Raw genomic sequence first — 6,109 nt, forward strand, 5'->3', positions numbered from 1 at the left:
TCTTGTGACCCAGAACAAGTTCTTCAGCCCTTCTGTGCCTCCATCTCCTCATCTGTGAAACACAGTTATTGTGAGAATGGAATAAGATGGGGCAGATGTAACAAGAGTTGTTCACTTTCTCACATTGCAAACATTCACCAAATATCAGCTAGGTAACGATCATTATCCCAGAACTTAATTTCTACTTTTGTACATCAAATGAGGTACCATGTTTTCTGAAATTGGTCCTCTTCAGTTTTAAGATATAGATTTTTTTTTTTCAGAAAAGATGTCAAGGTGAAAAGATTGGTTTCTCTCATACAACTTTTTCTAAAGGGACTTTCATTTTTCCTAACAAACAGTGTAGACAATGTCTCCTGCTTTGGGTATTTCTGTCTGTAAAAACAAAACAAAACCAAAAAAAAAATGATTTTCCAGAATTCTCAAGGTTTATTTACTTGAAGTTACTCTCTGCCTTGCATATGCTAGCTTATTTCTTGATTTAAATTAATATATTCAAACACAACCAACTTCTTCCACGTGCTATAGGAGGCTTGATGTTTGTATTTCTTTGTTCCTTTCTAGATGGTGTTCGATGGGCTGACTGGTGTCTCTCCTTCTGTAGCACTCCTTGTCAAGACATCCATGGGAAGAGTCAGGGTTGTGGCCATGTGTGCATCTGAGCAGAGGAGTGGGAGTGACAGCATGCTGTGTCGCAGGAGGATGCATGGGGGAACACGAAGAGAAGCATTCAGAGGAGTGTCCCCTAAAGACAGAGCTACGAACAGCACTGATAGGTTGGAGACTGAGTATGCCAGGCCATATCTGACTCTCTCCACTCACCTCCGATTCTCAATAGAAAAAAGAAGCAGGGAGGAACTACCTCAGAGCTTGGAGGTTCCATCACATGACAGGTGTTGGGTGGGGCCTGCCCATAAACCGCATCTTCCATCAACTCTGAGAGGTGGGCACAGGTAGTCCTGCTTGACCAATGAGAAAGGTGTGACCTTTCAAAAGTCACACCATTAGCAAAGTGCAGAAACAGGATCAAATCCAGGCATCTCTCTCAGCAGTCTGTTTTCCATTATCTTAAATTCATTGTAGCTGAAATAAAAGAGTTAAAGATCACCTAATTGATACAGATCATCAAGTGTGGGAACACACAGACATTGTAATGGTCTTTCTGGAAATACTGGGCTGTCAGTTTCCCAGGCCATCAAGATAATTTCCTGAGTACTTGGTAGTTGTTAAAAGGATTTTTTAAAAAAAAAAAAATCTGTCAGATAACTTTTCCAAGGAAATGCCTATCAGCTAAAATGATTTGAGATAAAGGTAAGCAGATGCTCAAACAGACCACCAAGGAGCCGAAAGCCTGAGGAAATCTAGAAGGATTTTGACAGGTAACAGAAGAGGCAGAGGGACAGATGGCTCAGATCTAGGAAGCCACAGGCAGTACTGGCACCTGTCAGAAATGTGTAATCGTCCATGTCTCTATTCTTTCATTGGAGTTGGAGACTCTCAGGATCTTGCATGGAAAATAGCTACTCTGTAAAACGGAGGAGCATATTCTTCTATTATAGGTTTGCATTGTTCTTCACTTTCAAACAGAGAAAGGAAGAAATGGCAGACCTGAGAGTGCAGGCTAATTTGCTTCCTTATGGTATGTGCTGCTTGGTCAAGAAGTGTGGGCCAGTAGGTCGACATAGAGATGGACGCATAGAGATGGACGCATGCAGCAGCTTAGGAAGTAGTGGGGAGCTTCCAGCTACTCCTCAGTTGTCAGAACAGGGCAGAAAGTCTAAGTTCAGAATTTTCAAGCAAATCTCACTCATATTTTTAAAATTTCATTAATTACACCAGTTTCTGCAACTAATTTTAAATGATTACCATTTCACACGGAAGATTTGAATCATGTATATTTTTCCCTGATGTCTACTTAGAGAGGGACCAACATGATCAACGACATTGTATGTCCATCATAACCAAGGACCTAGTTGTCAATGAAAGTGTTAATATTCCTGCTTTCAAACCAATGATTGAGTTACTTAGTTTCTTTAATCAGGGCTCTTAGCAAAATGAAAGGGTGTTCCCATCAGTGAGTACCAGGAAAAAGTTTCACCAGCAAACATAATTTTGAAGTACTAACTATCCACAGATCAGAAGACAATCATAAGTGACACTTCGAAAGCATTGTTAATAAAGGTGTCCCCAGAAACACAGTCTATGCTATAATCAACTATACTCAACTAATGAACATTAATGGAAATATTCATTTAATGAAATATTTTAAAATATTTTAAAAATTTAAAAGTCCTTAAAATACCTTCTCTCAAATTACATGGGAGACAGCATAAATTGCTTCTCCTAATTTTAAACAGATTTTCAATTTAATTGATTTGAAAGCTGGGCTGCCATCATGGTTAATGTTTTGATACCATTTTGTTAATGACACCCTGCACATATTGGGTATTCAGTAATGTGTGAAATTAAATTGTATTATTATAATATAAAATCTTTAAATGGAAGTGTACTTTTTGAGACTATTCCAATTTAAATAGTGTTTAATATATATACAACATATATGTGTTTACATATATATGTATATGTATGTTAATATTTATGCACAGACCTGAAATATAGACAGGAATTAATCACTTGTAAGCTTTGCATAAATATTTTTAAAAAGCTACATTTAATTTCCAATTAATAGTATGAAAGAGTGGAAGCAATTTGCCTAATGTAGCTCAGAGAGTCACAGCTTGTCATTGGTTGAACAGTGGATGGTGACTCTGATCAAATGGTCTCTGCTGTCTTGTCCTGGAAAAGCCTATTATTTTAAGACTTGTTCAGATTGGAGTATTGCTGGGCTGAGGAATTGGGTGGTGTGGAAAGAACTGTTTGAGAGGACATGAAATATTTGACTTCAACCACATTTCTAAAATGTGATGGTGTTGATGGCTCTTTTTGTTAAGCTTTGGCCCTGCATCTTTCCTTCATTTATTTACTTATTTATTTTGAGGACAGGAATGGCTAAGTGATGATGACTCTTTATTAAAAACTCAGATTTTGCGGGCATTATACACATAAATTGCATTGTGAGCCCTTCCATTGGATTCCAAATAACATACATTAAGAGGTTTGTTGTCAAGCATCCAAAGGGAGGAAGATGGCAGGAGGTTCGTCTGTTTTAATTTGATTGATTAGTGACCTACATTCTAGATGGCACACCTCTAAAAATGTGGAAAATCATCCCCTCTAGGGTTAGAGAGTATCATAGAACAACTATGCTAGAAGGAAGTTATAGCTAATATTAACTGAACCGTTTTCATATCCAGCACATCTCGTTAGATCCTCACCACCATTCTCCAAGGTAGGCTTCATTCTGGTCATCTTTGTTGTACAACAATTTACACCAAACTTTGTGGCTTCAAAGAATGCCCCCCCCTATTACTTTTTGTTTGGTTAAGGCCCTTTCTAGTGATTTCTCATTGACCTATAACTGAAAAAAATCATAGGTAGAGATGTGAATGTACTCTGGGCTCTTTCTAGCCCCCTTATCATCATCAATCCCCTCATTGAGTTGTGATTTCCAAGTGCCACAGACCAATGCAGGAGGAGGACATCCAGCTCAGAGTTCAAGTCAGAGCGTGCAGGGGCGGCTCCTGGATGGAACCATGACCCTTTCCTTCCTCCCTTGGGAAACCCAAAGCTTTGCCTCAGGAGTGAATCAGACCTGTGGGCTGCAGCTGATCCTGATGATCTTGATTTGTGCCTCGCCATCCATGACGCCCAAATGCTCTTGGCCTGCTCATGTGAGGATCCATGTTGAGGAAGGGGAAAAGGGGAAAAGGATAGGATTAGTGACCAAGGTCCGTGGGGTTTTCCATGGCAAGTACACATTATCCCTGAAACTAAACAGATGAACACCTTTTAGTTAAACACTAAATTACGTGTTATGGGATTCGTGTTCTTTTGTCTTCCTTCATGGCACGTGTCAGCGTCAGCCTGTTTTCTACTGTTAAAACAACGTATCTATGATGACTAGGTACTTTATACTGAACAGAAATTCTTGGCTCATAGTTCTGGAGGCTGGGAAGTCCAGGTTAATGGGCCTCATCTGGTGAGGGCATTCTTGATGGATCATCCTGCGGCAGAAGAGCAAAAGTGAGAGGGATGGGGAGAGGGAGAGAGGAGGGCAGGGGGAGAGGGAAGCCGGGAATTAGGAATCCACTCTCAAGATAATGGCATTAATCCACTCATGAGGGTGAATCCCTCAAGGTCTAATTTCCTTCTAAAGGTCCCATCTCCTAACATCTCTGCACTGGAGATACACTCTCCAACATATGACTTTGAGGGACACATTTAAACTATAGCAAGATGGGAAAAGAAATGGAGAGATTTCTTTTTCTTTCTTACTCCCCTCCCCAACCATTCTTCCTCCTCTTTCTCTTATTCTCTACTGTTTAGGAGATTGGATTTTGTTATGATTTGATTTCTGATATTTTAAAGAAAAAAAACAAATAAAATCTCTTGATGGAAAGGAAAGAAATGTTACTCCCACCCTGTGTGCCTCACCCCCACACTGAACCACTCCCAACTCCTTGATCTGGCTTCCATTCATTTGGGTACCATTTCCAGCTTAGAGAAAATGCAGGGCCATCCTCAGGTACTCAACCTTGATCCACCTGTATCAACAGTTGCCACTGGAAAGTTGCAGGTCTGTACAAGCAGAATGAGCTTTAGGTGTGTTCTCCCTGGGGGTAAAGGGGGTCGGAAAATGGAAGAAAATCTCTGTCATATTCATATTTTAACACTTATTCTTAATATCCACAGGCAAATGAGACTGGGAGAGCTTAAGTTCAAAGGTAATGCACCTTCATCCCTGTGCTTTTGTTTGTTGCTTTTACATAGAATTGATGCTTTTCTCACCCGGAGAAGAGCCCTTGTCATCTCCTCCATTCTGACAGCTCTTAAAAAGTACCACCGATTGGGTGGCTCATACATAACAGAAATTCATCTCTTGCAGGTGTAGAGGCTGGAAATCCCAGATCAGGATCAGCATAAGTGGGTTCTGGTGAGGGCCCCTTCCAGGTTGTACACCCCTGAGTTCTGCTTTCATCCTCCCATGGAGCTCTTGGGGGTCCCTCTTATAAGGGCAACTAATGTCACTCATGAAAGCTCCACCCTCCTGACCTACTCACCTCTCAAAGTCTCCACCTCCAAGTGTAATCATTGAGGGTGAGGACTTTAGCATGTGAATTGTCGGAAAGCCCCTACCTCAAAGCCTCAGGCCTTTGCCCAGGAAGGCTGAGATAGAAACCTCCTTTCCACAAGGCACAGGAGACAAAGGCCAAGGATATTACCATTACATGCTGCCTGGCAATGTGGTTGCCCAGCCCTGACCTCTATCTGGCTCAGGTCCCCACCTCCCCTGCAGGCACTGTTATTCAGCCTGGGACCCAGGCCTTTTGGGTAAACTGGGATGAGTCTCTGCAAGGGACTTTCCTGAACATGTCTGTCCAGGTCTCAGGCTCCATTTCTCTCTCCCCACCTCTTCTCTCTCTCCTCCTCCTTGTGCTGGAGTGCCAGGTCTAGCAGTCAATACTATGGAACCAAAGCACATGTGGCCACATGTGTTCCGTTCAAGGTAGTCAGGGCAGTTGTATGCTGTTGACCAGCTATGTCGGATTAGGGTGCAGAGGACAGGCAATTGAAGACAAACTGTCAATTTCCAGACTGTGTTGAATTTGTCTTATTTTTTTCAAGCCCATAGCACTTCTTTATTTGCAGAAGGTGAGGACAGATGACAAAAACAGACCCTAACATAAACAAAAATCAAGTTGATCTAGAAAAAAAAAAATCAGAATATAAAGGGGGAAATAAGCTGACCTTTCTTGTGTCATTTGAAAGGGCTTTGACAGCAATATCAGTCCTGGTGAAATAAGACTAGCATTTTTAAAAATAGATGTTCCCTATTTTAAAAGAATATTTCAAATTTTTATCTCATGACTGTGCAGATGTAATGGGGGAATATGTATTATGGCCCCTTCCCCTGCAGCTTGGAGGCAATGGTCAAGGGCTGGTGGAGAAATTTCAAGGGACTGTTTGCACGAAGAATTGAAGAGTCCTA

General features: G+C 41.2%; 1 long non-coding RNA gene across 1 annotated transcript; it reads right to left on the reverse strand.

Annotated features, from left to right (window-relative positions):
* Positions 1-409: 409 nt before the first annotated feature.
* LOC144375352 (uncharacterized) lies at positions 410-4,690 on the reverse strand. The gene is made up of 4 exons (XR_013435057.1): positions 4,609-4,690; positions 3,713-4,124; positions 863-1,083; positions 410-687 (listed from the first exon to the last, which is right to left on the reverse strand). It is a non-coding gene; the product is annotated as an uncharacterized LOC144375352 (long non-coding RNA).
* Positions 4,691-6,109: the final 1,419 nt, after the last annotated feature.

The sequence above is a fragment of the Ictidomys tridecemlineatus genome, chromosome 2 (assembly GCF_052094955.1).
Source record: "Ictidomys tridecemlineatus isolate mIctTri1 chromosome 2, mIctTri1.hap1, whole genome shotgun sequence".
Lineage (NCBI taxonomy): Eukaryota > Metazoa > Chordata > Mammalia > Rodentia > Sciuridae > Ictidomys > Ictidomys tridecemlineatus.